Below are 17502 nucleotides of genomic sequence, written 5' to 3' on the forward strand. Positions count from 1 at the left end.
AATTATTTGAGTATCTCAAAAGCTTGATCAAGTCAGACGAATTATGCACCAGTATACTTTTTCAAAAACACATGTTAGTTTTGGCAGGGGGCGTGGCATAAACCTTCCCACAATTGTGTTCATAGTCCCAGAAGTTCAGTTCCGGAAGTATCATTAGACATTCTCATAATTTCCATGATTAAAGCCATAATTTATCTAGGTGAACTGAGACTCTGTATGTGATTTTCTTTAAAACATTCTGTGAAAAGAAATGTGAGGGGAGAAACAGATGTTGATGATGCTGAACTGCAGTGATGGGACAGCTAGAAGATCTTTCAACTCTTTGTTCACTGTCTCTCAGCCTTATCTCTCGCTCGTCCTTGTCTTAGGCCAGCATCACTGAACAGCTTGAAGCTCCCTGGAAATAGACTGTTTTTCATAATTCTTTGCAGAGGCTGGTCCCTCTGTTAGGAACACTTTTGTAATCCCACTCAATTTAATTCACCCCAAGCTGTTCTTCCCTGACGTGCTACTTTTCCTTTAGATTCAGCTCATGTGTCAACTCCTATATGACTCCAGGGCAAATTTTTCCCACATTATATGAAAAATCAGAATGCCCACTCTGAATACAGGGGCCATGGACATCTCTGTGTGAGCTTTCCCGATGAACAGTCACATGCAGAGTCTGAGTAGTATCTGTTCTCATGCTGATCTGAGTTAGACTGGGCATCTCCCTTACAGGTTGTGAATCTGCAGGAGGCTGGAGCAGCTCTGTTCCGTCCATCTCATTCTGCGGCCCTGGCTAGAGGGGAAACGGCTACCTGGATAGCACATTCCTCATGGCAGACGTCAGAAGCTTCCAAAGGCTTGAATGGAAACGTAGGCGCCCGTTGAGTCTTGAAAGTGGGACAATGTCATTTCTGCCAACATTTCATTGAATAATGGCAGTCACACGGCCAAGCTAAAACTCAATGGATAAGACCAATATAACCTTTCAACAGAGATGGGAGTTAATATTTCCTTATAACCTATCAGCTATCATAATCAATGTCTGGGAGGGTCTCTGGCACACAGTAGGTACTTAATACACTTTCGTGTGTTTTAATTGTTCTTACAAGATTTCAATGGTTTATCACTTTTAAGATCCTGAAAAGTAAACAGGTTAAAAGCAGAGTCAAAAATGGCTCCATCATTAATTTAGAGTTTTATCACAGCCCCTGCGGGTTCTTTGCTTATTTATCTGTCTCTTTCATTCCACTGTGATCTCCATGATGTCTTGCCTCATTGGCATCCCCACCTGTTGGTAGTGGGCTTGACATCTGGGAAGTGTGCACTAAATGCTCAATGAATAAAGAATAAAGGAACACACGTTAGAAAGGAAAAGAAGACAGAAAGATCAAAGCAAATCTAAGACAAAACGAAGCAAGCGGCTATCTTTGCTTGTGGAGTTCGCAAGTGATGCTTCAGCATTTACTAGAATTTTTTTTCTTTGCTTTAAAGTGATAGTCAAAAACTTTTGATCTAACCAGTTGTTATTATGAGTGTAATTTATCGTAAGGTAAGACCCTAAGTTTGCTTTTGCTTTGCTAATTTACAAGTCACTTAGGATATATGATGAGAATACAAACTGAACAAGATTCATTCAGGTTTGAAGTCCCTAGAGCCACAGAAATAAAGAACGATAAAATATTTATAGCTCAATGAGATTTAGACTTCATCTTGCAAGCTGAATTAGGATACAAAAAAGCAAACTGAAAAGAATATTAGGGCTCGCCTGGTGGCGCAGTGGTTGAGAGCTGCCTGCCAATGCAGGGGACGTGGGTTCGTGCCCTGGTCCGGGAAGATTCCACATCCCACATGCCGCGGAGCGGCTAGGCCCGTGAGCCATGGCCAAAAAAAAAAAAAAAAGAATATTAATTACTGAGGCTTGGTAATATAATGGTCCATAATCATGTACCTATGATGGTGCAAAGTCAGAAAGGTAACTAGGTGTCCTGTTCTGGCTTCAGTATTCTTTGTTTTTCCCTCTGCCTCCCTGATATTTGCAATTAATCTTTCTATAAAAGTATTAGCAATATTAATATATTCCTGTGATATAAAAAGATCACTCATACACATTTTACAGTTAGGGCATTATACTTGAGAAGAAACGTATGCAAAATCATGGATAGATGTCAAAAACTTACTATTGAGAAAATAAGACAAAAAGGTAAAATTAGTGTATTAGTGCATTTATATGAAGTTAAAATGGAAGTGAAATCATTGAAGGGATTAAAAGTCCAGGAGGGGTTACTTCTGCTGAGGTGGAAATGACTGGGAGAAGACAGAGGGAAAAAAGAGGTTGGTGGGAGGAAGCCTTGAGAAATACTGTTCATTTACTATTTCTTACACTAAACGGTTTTCCCAGGAATGTATGCCCTGTGTAGACCCATTTTTTTACATCCTTGCCACTACTCCCCCATCACTGAAATGTACTTTCAGGTACTACAATGCTGGCTGATCTCCTCTAAATGTTTTGGGATTGCTCTCCAATTTGAGTTCCCTGAAAGTCCTAGATTTTCTAATTCCCAGTGCAAACTTGTCTCAAAATCTTTTCTTATGACACCAATGCCTCTGCAACAGATTTCCTGGGAGACACCTTTTACTCTGCCATCTTTGGGGACCATTATTCAGCCTACCATTCAGTTTATATCTAACTCTTAGGTATGTACAGACAATAGATGGTAAATAAATAGATGACAGATACATACATACTATATAGATGACAGAGAGAGAGAATTTTGAAAGAGGGGGACTTGAGAGTTTCCAGTATTTTTTGCCTAATGAGATGAGTGCTATCCTCTATAAAAACTTTTCGTTTTGCTTTCAAGAAACTCTGTTCTGCTTTCAAGACGTGCCTTAAGAGCAAAGCGTTCTTATATTGTCTTTCACTGGTTCCTGAAGGATTTTACCCTCCAGAAAAATGCACTATTATAGGATTCAGAAGGGGAACAAAAAAGCTGTGCTTTTATGAAGTAGGACAAATAGGGTTGTTGGAGAACAGAGGTGAAAGGGAAAATTGAAAGACCTCAGGTACATTCTTGGCAGATGTTAGGAAGCAGTACACATAGACCTAGAAATAAATTCCCCAGAAGAGTTTTTTTTATCATCAGTTTAAAGATTTTTGCTCTGAGAGATTCTACAGTCCCTAGAAACTCTTCAGCCTTGGATTAAAGGTTAAAAAAAAAATAACACAACTTAAATTTACTGTAATTTTTCTTTAATGAATTAGGTCTTTGCCTCTGAGTAGTAGAGATACAGTTAGAATAAGAGGCATCAGCAATAGGGAAGTAACCTTTATGAGAATATCTGTTTGCAGCAGCTAAATGCTGTGTTGGCAGCGTGTCCCTCTCTATTTGGAAACGGCAGGGCCTGCGATGATCGCCAACGCCGATGCAGTACTTACTCTGTACTAAGAATGAGTCTAAGCCGTTTTCATATATTAATTCCCCTGGTTCCTGCCCCCACCCCACACACACACACACAAAAAAAAAACAACCCACATGAAACGGGAACTATTATCAACCCCCTTTTAAAAAGGGGAAAAGAATGGTGGTACATCAAAGTTAATAGCCTCACCCTAAGCCACACACTCTTGAAACTGTACTTGGACCCAAGCCCTGGTTTCAAGGCCCAAGACAAGGTTTTACAGAGCAAGTTTTATCTCACTCCAGACACAGCACTGGCTGGTGGGCCCGTTCCTCCACCTGATTTACTACACTCTGTGCTCAAGCTATTAATCCATCCGGAGCTTATATGCGTAAAATGTGTGGTGATGAGTTCTAGGAATTCAAACATGAATGAGGCACCTTCAACATTTATTAGCTTTTTGTGTTTTTCATGTTTTCTTAATCAAGATGACTCAGAGGGTGAAACCCAGAGCGCAGAGAATCACTGAGATCTAATTCCCTGGGGAGAAGAGCAGCCTAGATGTTACAAAGGGTGACAGAGATTAACACCTGTCAGAAAGGCATAAACACTTTTACAACCGCCTCAGGAGATTCTCTGAAATACTAAGAGCACATGTGGGAAGAGACCAAGCTGCTGAATTATTTTGTAACCAGATGGGGCCAGAGCCAGGATGTACCAGCCAACTGTTTCCACGAAACCACATCATAACAACCCCCCGCAATACTCAGAGGTATAGAACCAAACGACTGCTTATTCCAGCTCGCGCATCCGTGGGTCAGCTGGAGATTAGCTGAGCTGGGCTAGGCTATGCCGGGCAATCCTGCTTCAAACTGGATGTCCAGCTAGACTTGGCCTCTCCCTCCAAGTGCACTCAGTCCTGCTCCTATGAATTTATTCTAGGGCCCAGGACACTTGAGAGCAGTAGAATCACAAACATGCAAGTGTATTTCAAACCGCCTCTTGTATCATATCTGTTAACATCCTGTTGACCAAAGCAAGTCTCATGACCAAACCCAAACCCAACTTGGATGGAGGATATAACAACCCTCCCGTGTAGATAAGGCAAGGGGGAGACTTGGCTGAATATATGTTAATCTACTAAACAGGGTAATTTGGCCTAGAGTATTTCCAGTTAACTTTATGGACTAGAATTTTCACACATGCCTAGCATGAAGTGGGCCCAAAAAGAAAGAAAACAAAAGGCTCCAATGAATAAAATTTATTTAACCAAAAGGCTGATAATCATTGTCCCATCTCCAAATTTAGAATGTATTATGCTTTACTACATTTAGAACAAAAATCCTCAAAATTAATAGGAATAACTTAAAGATATTTACAAAGCATGCAGACCACCTAAATATGAAGTCTAACCCTGCGGAGTATCCTGTAAAAATTAAGGCAATCCAACAAACACATGAAAAGATGCTCAACATCACTAATCATTAGAGAAATGCAAATCAAGACCACAGCGACGTAGCACCTCATACCGGTCAGAATGGCCATCATCAAAAAACCTACAAACAATAAATGCTGGAGAGGGTGTGGAGAAAAGGGAACCCTCTTGCACTGTTGGCGGGAATGTAAATTGATACAGCCACTATGGAGAACAGTATGGAGGTTCCTTAAAACACTAAAAATAGAACTATCATATGACCCAGTGGCAGGTCAGGAATAAAGACAAAGATGTAGAAATGGATTTGAGGACACGGGGGTGGGCAGGGAAGGGGAGGCTGGGATGAAGTGAGACAGTAGCACTGACATGTATACGCTACCAAATGTAAAATGGATGGCTCGTGGGAAGCAGCCACATAGAACAGGGAGATCAGCTCGGTGCTTTGTGATGACCTAGAGGGGTGGGATAGGGAGGGTGGGAGGGAGGCTCAAGAGGGAGGGAATATGGGGATATATGTATACATATAGCTGATTCACTTTGTTGTACAGCAGAAACTAACATAACACTGTAAAGCAATTATACTCAAATAAAGATGTGAAAAAAAAAATTAAGGCAATAAAATGCAGGATACTCACCGCAGCTAGAGATTTTACTTAAGCAAGAAGACAAATATGCCATCTATGTGGGTGATGTGCAAATATGAATCAATATCTGTTAATTATCTCATAAGCCTAAATATATACATACATATATAATAACATTTGCAAGTAGATAAAAATAGTCTCTATGATGAGTGTATTTCTTGGGTATGCTTTTGGAAAAACTTATTAGGGTATGTCAAAGGGAAATAGTAAAATAGGAAATGGAGACTAGGTGGCTTGGACAACATATTCTTAATAATTTAATTCACAGTAACAGTGAAAATATGATTTTAGCATTTGGATACTTTTAATAAGAAGCAATAAAAAACTGTCATCTGCTGCAAATAAAAACTTTTCAATAGGATGGTCTCCTTATAAGGCAGCTTATACTGGCAAAAAAAAAAAAAGGTGTCATATTTGTATTGTTTCCTACAATGCTTTGATGAAAATATTACAAAGATTGCCAAACTCCTTACATTTTCCAGTATGTAACATATTTTACATCCAGAGAATGTTTAATTAATTTCCTGCTTAATTTTTTAATGCTATTGCTGTTTCACAGCTGTTTTGACAAAACCGTCTTCCTCATTATAAAAACTCTACTTGTGAAAAGAAGTCAACCATAGCAAATGGACTTATTGAATTATCCAGCTCACCAGTTATAGAGTATAAAATGATTCATCCTCATATAATTTGATCATGAAAAATCATTTATCTTCAGCAGCTGTGTTAAATTAGATACTATGCTGCAGGATAGCTGCAATTTTAAAACTGTCTGTAGTTAAAAACTTTTAAAGTGTATTCGAACACTTAATTATTGCCTATTTTCTCATACCACTTTGTTATAAAAAAAAGGTTAGTATCCAAGTAATTGCTCCACTGAGCCCACTTCTCTCACCACTTAAAAAGCATCACTTAGTTGTTTAAATGCAAAATGTCTGTCGGTTATTATTATTGACTGTGCGGTTTAGCGGAGACCTCGTTCTTATTTTAATGTTTATAAATTAATGAATTCAGAATCAATTCATTTCTTAATAAAACCAACATAACTTAATTGGAAACTCTTCTGTGTTATCATTACTACAGGTATATATGAGAAGGACTGTAGCAAAGCATTTGTAAAGGTTGAGCTGATGCTTAATGTTTCTTATTCATAGTGCTAGACTCAGCATTAATATTACTTTCCAAGCTATTTATAGATTTTTGTATCTTATCTTATTTAAAGACCATGCCTGATGTATTTGAATATTACTTTTCTGTTACGGCTAACCAAGTGGATCTAATTAGGCTTATCAACTAAAATGGAAACCTCAATGAACTAAAACTGAGCTTTTCAGCTATCATTTCAGGCTATACAGATTAATTTTTCCCGTTTGGGCAGTCTTTCTAGATATCTTCCAGCTAATGTATTACTCAGCTAAAAGTAAGATCATGCAGCTTTAGCTAAAATATATCTAGCTACATTTTTCTATCAATATGTACCTAATCTATCTACACATAATTTATAGACAAATGTATTGATATATATCCACATACCACCTACAATTTGGGGGAAAACTCTGAAAAATTAATGACACAAATATCAAAAAAAAAGTTGACTTATTGAGATAATAACCAACAGACTAAGGCATCATACAAGGAATATATATTTAGCATGATGTATTTAACTTTTCATTTCACTCCAACTGTTAAGTTGGGAGTCAAAGAATGGAACCCTGTTTCCAGAAGAATCACTGATGCATTTGCTAAAGAATGACAAATGAGAGAAGAGTCATCTGATATAAAATACGTGATTGTCTTAAGATACACAAAATTTTTAATTTTTCTCAAAATTTTTTCTATTTAGCAAGCTACTCATTTCAAGAATTCCATAAAATCCTTTTTAAAAAGTCATGTATAGTCAGTCAACTGGTGATTCCAATCTTGGTTTAGCACACCCATCAATACTGGTTTTCATCACAGAGAAAGCTCATTCTCTGAAAATGCTTTGCATTTTTCTATAAAATATTTTGTTAAATCATTACAGAGCTAACCAAAACAGATCAACATTTTCATGATATTGTTATATAACAATTCTCTTATTTTTTCTTTATAAATCCAGGTCAAACAGTAGGAAAAAAAAAAAAGAGGTTTTTTTTTTAACTTACATAAAATTATCTAAATAAAATGGTATAACTTTTATAAAAACAAAAAGTTGCATTAATACTATTATATTCTGCCTAATACTCCATCATTCAGGCAAGAATTCTATAATAAATGTATTTTTTCAATTTAGATATTTTATCTGAAATTCATTATATGTTAATTTTTTAATACAGTATATTAATTCACTATTGGAATATTACTCTCCTAGAAACATATCTTCGAAAGTAAAGCATACATTTTTTTTCTGGCTCAGGATAGCATAAAAGAAGAAAAATTATGTTATTTCCATTGCTGTAGTCAAAAACAGCTTATGAAACCTTCTGAAAATCTTATGTAATGTGGTAATTACAATGTGATATAGCTTTCATTTAAAAAACAAAGTGAGACTTCAATTTCAATTAATATGGAGGAACTGGTTCCCCGCCCCGCTCCACCCCCCCAAAAAAAATCCTCCTACAAGTACAATAGCTTGATCAGGTGCAAGAGCTGAACTCAAATGAAAATCAGGGAAGATACAAAGGAGCAGAGAAGGAAGATGAAAGTACAAGCAATGGTAATAAGTGTGAACTGAGGCTGGAGCTCCCGGGGCAGGGGGTGAACATGGGGTGGGAAGAGGGTACGGGGTGGCGGTTAGTTTCAGTAATCACGGACTTTGGGTTTTAAGGGCCACATGAATGGGAGACGATACCTTGAGTTATCTTCTGGCCAGGTGTTAAGAGCTGGAATTCATAAAATACAACTCTTAAAAGCAGCCTTGAATTTAGTTATAATAATACAAACTAAAGTGAACCAAAAGTTACACAAAAGTAGTAACCTGTTAGTATACCTTTGCTCATGGCAGAATTAAAAGGAAAATTTGATTTTGAGATGACCCCACAGCTTAGTTTTCAAAAGATTCTCTCAGAGAGCTCTTAAATATTAGGTATAAACATAGAGTGTAAAGGACCATGAGATTAAAAATAAATAAATGTTATAACGTTGAAACAATCGAATTTTTGTAGAAGAAATAGATAAATTTATTGAGGAACTGCTCCCACAAAATTCACCAGATCCAGTTGACCTCACAGAATTTTAGTAAATCTTTAAAAACTATATAGCTCAAAAATGTTCTATAAATTAGTCCTCTACATTGAAAAGAGTGGAAAGTTCTCCTTTTAGGAAGTATAACACTGATACAAACAGAAATAGTACAACTAAAGGTAGTACAAAAGAAATTCTTAACCAATATACTTATGAATATTGATGCAAAAAATCGAGTAAAATATTAGCAAGAGGAATCTAGTATCACAATAGCAAAATAACATGCCATAACCAGTGGCAATCTATTCTAAGAACTCAAGGTTGGTTCAATGTTTGGAAATCAATCTATCAGTATTACATACTATGAACACATCTAAGAAAGTATGTCACGTGATTATCAATAATCTTCATATTAGTGAGAAAGCCTTTAACAAAATCCAACATTCATTCATTAAGAACAAAAACAAAAACAAAAACCTTGGGAAATCAGAAATTGAGGGATACTTTCTTAGCTTTAAGTCTCCTCTGTAAAATGAGAGGAACAATGGCCACTTCCCAGGGCTCTATAAAGGCTCAAGAACACACAGCTTAAGCACTGGGCACCCTCCCCTTTCTCTGGGGCATTTACATTTGGACAGATATGCTTTATTTTCTTTTAACTTTTGGATTTTGAACTTTTATTTTTAGCTTATAGAAAAATTGTAAAAATAACACCGAGTACTCATTCACTCCTCATCTAGATTCTCCTAATGTTACTATGTTATATAACCTGATTACAATGGTCAAAATCTGGAAATTAAAATTAATATTGTTAACTGGAGACCATATTAGATTTTATCAGTTTTCCATTAACGTGAATTGGACGTTGTTGCTCCCATTTTACAAAGAAGAAACTGAGGCCCATAGAGGGAAAGGGACTTGGTCAAGGTCACCCTGCTAGGATGCAGGAAGGATCAGAGATTAGAAGGATCTGATCTCAGGATCAGAGCTGAGCTGATCTCAGTTCCTAACAGGCACCAGTGTTTCGTTCCTTGGTCCTCTGCATAGGCTCTTCCCTCAGCCTAGAACATTGTTCCCTCCCTTTCATTCTTGGAGTCCAAATGCTGCTTCCACCAAGAAGTCTATCCTGACTATACTGAGTGGTGCCCCTTTACCATGTACCAGTCTTTCCTCCAATGCGTTTGCTCACTTGTAAAGAAAAACAGCAAAAACACAATCTCAGTGCGTACTGTTAATCAGAGATATACCTAAATCATAAGGCATCATAAATTCTGAGAGTGAAAGTATGGAAACAACATTACACCCAAAAAGTAATTGGTTTCACTTTACCAAAGTCAGGTAATGCAGGCATGAAGTGAAAAATCATTTATAGGAAGAAGACAGGATCACTATCCAATAATATTTTTCATCTCACAAGGAAGATATAACAACTCTCAACTAACACGGCATAGTCTGTGATAAAACTGTTCAATCACAGAGGATGAAAATTTCACCTTTCTGAAAAAATGGTATACTAAAGAGAGGAGTCCTATGATTATATTTATAGAACCCTCTACCTAAGAGCTAGAAAATATACTCTCACTGTAAACACAGAGAAAAAAAGAAAAAAAAACTAATCATCTAATATCTATAGGGAAATTTTCATAGAAAGCTCAAAATTTCAGGACAATATGGAACACATTTTCTGATCACTTCTGATTTGGACAAAATGGAGTAGCTTACGTCTGAATAATTTCTTCACCAAGGGGAGCTGAAAAATATGGGGAAAATCTATTGTAGGCATCACAGAGTAGAAGAACAGTCTAGAAGATCCAAGATTCTGGAGAGAAGAGAACCACAGAGAAGTGAATTCACTTTTCCCTGGAATATATTTGTCAAATGTGGGCAAAGTACAAGATTTCAAGTATCTCGACGTGTTTTAGGGAAAGGGCCAGGATAGGTGAATAGGACAGTCATTAAGTCCTTTCTGGCTGTTTCCCGGAGCAGGAGAGATGAGATAGGAGTCATGTGGGAATAAATTCCCTTTGAGTTGGGTGTGATAGAAAACTGGTCCTGAAATACAACGAGTTTTCCCTGAAGATATCTGTCAAAGTCTGAAGTTACAGAGAGCAAGACCATAAAATGCTAAGCAGAAATTCTTGGTGAAACAGAGCTATGCTGATCAAAGCAGAGAAATGATCAAAAGAGAAAAGCCTACCAGTAACTCAGTTTAAAGTCCAAAATATAGCGTTACACCAGAGGAGTCAAAGCAGAGGTCGGGGAGGGAGGGAGGAAATTAACTTCAAATTTGCTTAGTCCCATGAGGTAGTTTAGATAATCAGCTCCATATCAACAAGCAGAGAAATGGTGGATTGCCTCTGGTCAAACATAATGTCATCAGGACCTCCCATAGTTTTAATTCAAACTGACCTGCACTCAGTCAAAAATTATTAGACTTTGCTAGGAACAAGACCATATGACCCAAATCAAAAAGGAAAACAAAAGATATTAGAAGCATGTCAATAATTCACGCAGACACTGGAAGCAAACTTTAAAATAACTGATCTACACATTCAAGAAATAATATTAAAAGACAAAAACATAGGATAAAACACATACTACGTTATCTACGTACACCAAACTCAAAAGAGGCTGTAGTCAACAGAGTGACTATGACATGACAAGAAGCAACAGGAGGACATTTTCTGAGACCATGATCTAATCGTGTTTTTTTTTTTTTTTTCCCTTGATCTGAGTGCTAGATACATAGATAGGTTCACTTTAAGAACCAGTTTACAAGGCAGAAATAGAGAGACAGATGTAGAGAAAAAAACGTATGGACACCAAGCGGGGAAAGTGGCGGGTGGGATGAACTGGGAGATTGGGATTGACATATACGCACTACTATGTATAAAATAGATAACTAATGAGAACCTGCTGCAGAGCACGGGGAACTCCACTGTACAGTAGAAACTAACAACATTGTAAAACAACTATACCCCAATAAAACAGAATAGAACACAATAAAATAAAATGTTAATAAGCCATACCCTTGTGATTTGAGCAATTTTCCATGTTATACTTCAATAAAATGTTTACTGGAAGAGAACTAACTAACCAGTAAGATCAATCAAAATGTAAAGGTTTGGGAGTTAAGACACATAAATACTTGGTCACACCAATAAACATGTTTCTAAATACCTTTTCCATCAAAGAAGTCTTAATGGGATTATAATATACTTCAAACTTATATAAGTACTATCAAAACTTCAGATGTAGTTAAAGTGGCACTTTTGGGGAATCCTTGAGCCTTATCTATTTTTAGAATGATTTATTTGAAAGAAGTGCTGAAAATTATTGCCTAAGTATTTAACATAAGAAGTTTGATAACATTAAGAAACTGGAAGAAAAAACTTGGTAAATATGAACGTGAGCAGAAATTACACAAAAGAATAGAGAGTATTAAAATGCTGTATCTTTGTTTATTTGGGAAAAAAATAATAAACTAGACAAACCTCAGACAAGACTTTTAAAGAAGTTATAAGAGACATAAAGAATAACTACAGTTATAGTAGATATTAGACAAATTTTTACAGACTTTTAGTAAAAAATATCTTTTGATCAGGGCATTTGAAAAGTTAGATGATCAGAGTAATTTCCTAGAGAAATAGGCCAAAATGTATCAAATATATGTCCACACTCAATCAAGTAAAAAGTAAGTAATCTGAATATTTCTATAATTACAATTGAATTAATGGTTGAAAAGTATAGCTTTCTTGAGAGAGAGAGAGAGAGAGAGAATGAAAGAGACAGAGGGACCCAGATAGTTTTGCAGGAAAAGGTGACGCCCGTGTTTCCAAAACTGTACCCAGGAATAGAAGATGGAATTCTTCTTGCTCTGGTTGAGGCAAATGTAACTCCAGCGTCAAAATGAAAAAATAGATTAATAGGAAAAAAATAAGAATCAATTTCACTAATGAACACAGATACAGCATACCCGAAAGAAATAACAACCAAATCCAACAAGTTTTGAAAGTGACACTATATCATGAACTCATGACCCATGCTAGAGATACAATTTTATTAATACTAAAATCTCTATTATTATTCACCGAAATAAAAGGTCAAAGATGAAAAACTGTATGTTATGCCAACAGAGTTCTAACATGTATTGAATAAAATGTAATACTCACTGAGGATAAAGATAAAATCTCTTCGAAAAGCAAAGCTTTAAAATAATCACATTATCTTTCATGTGATTAAGATGACATAAAAATAAATCAAACACTCAAAATCTGGAAAAAAGCATAAGTTATTATTCAAAAATATTAACCAAGGTCTAAATAAATCAAGTTTCACCAATGGAAGACTCAATACCAAAAAGAAGTCCAATTTTCTCCCTTAATATCATTTGTTCAATGAAAATTTAATAAATATTCCAATAGAGATTTTTGTAGGAACTTGGCAAGCAGATTGCAGAATGTGTATGAGAGAGCAAAGGGCCGGGAAAAGTCAAGACTCTCAAAGAACAAGGTCTATGGCATTCCCTCAAAGAGTTTTATTAGCAAGCTATATTTATTGGTGAGCATTCTTAGTTACACAATACATAATTTACATTAGTTTAAGGAGGAATAAATTTATTTATGAACACTGGAAAGCTCTCAGAATGACTGATACACTGTGAGAAAGAAGCTAAGGGCTAAGTGTCCAAGAACCACTTCCTAACTACAGACTCAGTCTGTTAAGGGTTACCTCTGACCCCGCACGTAACGGGAAAAGCAAAATGCTTAATCTTTTAGAGAAATATCAGTGTAGGAAAGCAAAACACTCACACACACACACACACACACACACAGTAAAAAATCACATCTTTCGTCTGGCACAAAAAGAACTATTAACATAAAGAAGTTTCAGCTTTCAAGAAGATATTCATACTACATTTGGATGACAAAAAATTCATGTCCAAAACACTATTTTTTATAATGTCCATAAATTCATAAGAGAACAATTTATCCCCAAAAAAATTTGAAACGGAAAAGAGAAGAAAGAAAAATAGGTAATTCCAGAAGAGAAAATCTTAATGCCCATTAGCAATATGAGTATGTATTCTACCTCATTAGCAGTCAAGATAAACAAATAAAAACAAAATTACATTTTCCACTCACTTGATTAGCAAATATCTAAACACCTGTCTATAACAGTACTGACAAGACAGAAGGAAACGGGGACATTCAAACACTACTAGAGGAAGAATTGACTGCAAGAGTCACTCTAAAAAGTCATTAGGCTACATCTAGTAAGTTTGGAGGTGAACATGCCCTAAGACCCAACCATAGATATATGGAAAAATATACCAAAATTTATAAATATATACAAAAGTATTTGCTGGAGCATGGTTTAAAATAAAACATTAGTAACCAGTGAAGTAACCATAGAACAATGACTAAATTTTATATGCATGCCATGCAATGTTATACAAGTGAAATAAGTTAACTAAGTCTTTAACCATCAACATGAATAAATATCAAAACCATAGCAGTGAGCAAAATAAAACCTGACTTCTGAACGATTTAATGACATTTGTATAAAGTTTTAAAACGTACAGAATATTAAATGGTAATAAAGGCATCTATACGTTACAACAGTTTAAAAGCACACAAAGGAATGAAAAATACAGGAGAGTGTTTAGTTGTAAGGATATGTATTTCGGAGGAGATCAAGATGGCAAAGGGGTAGAAGTTGGGCTTCAACTGTAATTCTGATGTTTCATTTCTTAAGCTGGGTGAAGTTACCTTAGTGCTGGTTACTAATATTGTCCATACATATTTGCACTTTTGAAATAATATGAAGAATGAATAGTGCCACATTACTTGACTATCGTAGTGTGATGACTTGTAAGTATATATTTTTGAAAAGTTTTTGTCAAACAACTTCTACACGCCTTGGCTTAAACAGAAAGAGAGAATATGTACAACACCCAGGAGGATAGAGAAGGCAGCTCACCATCCAAAGCTCAGGCTGCCCTGGCTGCTTCTAAGAGCTGAGGGACCAACGTCTCAACACAAGTTGAAACCCACCCATCCCCGTGAGCTGGAAAGCTCTGATCTAGGAAACTGACTACCCTACCAGAGCTGGATTACCACATCAACAGACTAGATGTCTGCTCTGTAGACTCAGACATCTGATGGTTAAGCTATCCAAGGGTCAGGGTCAGGCTAAGGGTGATCTCCTGGACATAGACACAGTACCCCGACTCACAAAGACTACTGGGAAAAAACCAGCACACCCATCAGCTTATTGCTTTGTAGATACAGGACTATTAACCTGTTTATACAAGCATGCCCCCTGAGCAAGGGTAGTCTCTGACCCTGGAAAAACCTGGAACAGTAAATCAGTTTTCTGGGTAGCATGGAATCACGGCAGGCTGAGTTAGTTGAAAAATTCGATGGTTCAAAACAATGACTTTGGTAGCCTGACAGCCACAGTCAGAACACTGACTTAGTTTGTCTCTGTAAGAAACATTTTCTTTCCGGCCAAGGCCAAACTCTTCAGATTGAATGGACCTATCCAAGGATGAGATCCTGCATGGTGACCCTTCCTGTGCGACTCCAAGCCCTAGAAGGCACATTATTACGCTTTTAAATAAGGAAGAGACTGCAGGAACCCCAAAGTTCCCATTTATTCTCACAAAAAGTGAGAAGATTTGCTTCAACTTTAACCTAAAAAGGCAGTTGTTTTGTTCATTATTTCATGATATCAATTCCTCTGCTCTACGTCCCTAAAAATATCAGGTTTAATATAACGTTAATTGGGTATAGACGTAGATTGGTAACAATGATTGGAGCTTTCCTTAATCCATGGTAACAGCTGCGTGTTTGTCCTGCTACACTTAACACAGCGGGAGTTTTCTTTATTCAATATTCCTAGATATGAATTTTATATCAAATATTGTAATTAAATTATTTGTTACACATTCTTATTCTAAAGGAGACCTATTTCTCAAAAACTAGTTTTTATTTCTTGAATCATTAAGAAATTTAAGTGAGACATATACCCTCATCAAATGGAATTATATTAATAGTTATACAATCACAATTATGTTTCATGCAATATTCAGCAGTTTCTTATAGAGAGCAATTACTACAATTATTACTCAGACACTTGTTTTTTCTACCTCCTACTAGAGGGATTCATGTAGTACTATTCCGCATTCTCTAAACCCTAAGTTAAAATAATTAACTTCTAGTAGGTGACAGTGAACTGCAAAATCAATACCCTGTGAGACTCCGGTATCATAACAATGTGTGACACTATTTACTCGGCACTCATTTAATTTCACTGTGTAAATGACACTTCCTTTCCACCATCACTTAGTGAATAGATATCTAGCTACTGTAGCATTTGACATCTGACCAACATTGAATATTAAGAGCTTTTCCTCAAGCGCAAGTAATTCAGCAAAAATAAATTATCTAGAGGACTGGTACACCAAAGAACTCAAGGTTGGGAGATCAGGTATTAGCAAGCGTGTTGATTTTTAATATTTTCTAAGAAAATAGATTATATTCAAAGATTTTATGACTTTTTAAAAAAATTACAAAAATGTTGAATATTTCCATGTATTTTATATATACATATACACTTTTTCTTAATAGTTATATAGTGCTAGTCTATGGGACACCAATTAATTTATTCAATATTCTATGGTTAAATTCAGGTTGTTTTACATTTAAACTATTAAATAAATATTATGCTTAAATGACATATGGATCTAGACAACAATTATCAAAGAATGCTAAATCATTAGGTGACATAGTCTTGAGGAAATGATGGTCCTGGTCCTGCTACCTTGGAACACTAATCAATGTTAGCATCACTTTTTTTTTTTTTTTTTTTTGGCTTGCAGGATCTTAGTTCCCCAACCGGGGACCAAACCCGTGCCCCCTGTAGTGGAAGCATGGAGTCCTAACCACTGGACTGCCAGGGAATTCCCAATGTTAGCATCATTAAAGGTGATACAATCAGACATTTTGTACTTCATGCAACAGAGAAGCAATAGAAATGTTACAGAACCACCTGTGAAGTATTCTAAAAGTTTAGTCTCAAATCTAACCAAGCATCTAAATCTTTTCAAATTTACAGGAAATACAAGAGTAAAGGAACAATTTAAGTGACATCCCACAGAAACTATTGGCCAAATCCAGGATGAAGGACAGTCTTACAGGAATAAAGAAGCTGGTTTTTCCAACAAATCATTGGCATTAAAAAAGAACCAAAGAAAAGGAGTGCCGTTATAGGAAGAAAGAGATTTATAAGATGTAACAACCACAATGGTGATGACTTTATATTCTTATGAAAATGGGCAGCACTTTGAAAAATAGGATGAATTCCATATGAACTGATTATTAAATATTTATAAAGACAGTATGAATACTTCTAGAAAGTCGGGGTATGGTAATGACATGGTGTTTGTTGTGTTTTTTGTTTTTTAAAGACCTTACAACTGAGAGATGCACGCTGAAAAGTCTACTGCTTCAGTGATGTGTTGTCTGGGATTTGTTTCAAAATACCACAGAATAACAAAGATGCATATGCACAGATAAAAGCTAGCAAAATATTGATATTTGATGAAGCTGTGGGTATATGAGAGTTGATTATAGTATTCTAATCTTGTACGTTTGAAACTTTTCATAATCAGAGGTTACAATGTTATGACAACTAATTTTGTATGAATGGTTTTGAGTATTTGCGGGTTACTTATTTTGGATAAATTCCTAGAAATCGGACTGCTGAATCAAAAGGAAAGTACTTCTTGAGATCATTACATTTTATAACACAGTTTATCAGTCACACGTAGAAATCCCTATAACCCTTATTAAAGGATTATTATGACTT

The sequence above is a fragment of the Phocoena sinus genome, chromosome 14 (genome assembly GCF_008692025.1).
Source record: "Phocoena sinus isolate mPhoSin1 chromosome 14, mPhoSin1.pri, whole genome shotgun sequence".
In the NCBI taxonomy this organism is placed as follows: domain Eukaryota; kingdom Metazoa; phylum Chordata; class Mammalia; order Artiodactyla; family Phocoenidae; genus Phocoena; species Phocoena sinus.